This window comes from Penaeus chinensis, chromosome 34 (assembly GCF_019202785.1).
Source record: "Penaeus chinensis breed Huanghai No. 1 chromosome 34, ASM1920278v2, whole genome shotgun sequence".
Classification (NCBI taxonomy): Eukaryota; Metazoa; Arthropoda; class Malacostraca; order Decapoda; family Penaeidae; genus Penaeus; species Penaeus chinensis.
The window spans coordinates 36,533,144-36,533,837 of record NC_061852.1 but is presented as its reverse complement, the minus strand read 5'-3'; positions in this window follow the sequence as shown (position 1 = coordinate 36,533,837).

Genomic DNA, 694 nt, shown 5'->3' with positions numbered 1-694 from the left:
TATGACATATAATATATAATATACAATATCTGACATATAATATATAATATACAATATATGACATATAATATATAATATACAATATATGATGTATAATATATGATATACAATATATGACATTTAATATATAATATACAATATATGACGTATAATATATAATATACAATATATGACGTATGTAATATAATATACAATATATGACATATAATATATAATATACAATATATGACATATAATATATAATATACAATATATGACGTATAATATGTAATATACAATCTATGACATATAATATATCATATACAATCTATGACATATAATATATCATATACAATATATGACATATAATATATAATATACAATATATGACATATAATATATAATATACAATATATGACATATAATATATAATATACAATATATGACATATAATATAAATTATACAATATATGACATAATATATAATATACAATATATGACCTATAATATATAATACATAATATATATATATATCTTTATCAATCCATCTATCTATCTATCTATACACATATTTGTATATGTATATATATATTTATATATATGTGTATTTATATATATGTGTATTTATATATAAAATATATATAAACTATATATATATATATATGTATATATATATGTGTTTATATATATATATATATATATATATATATATATG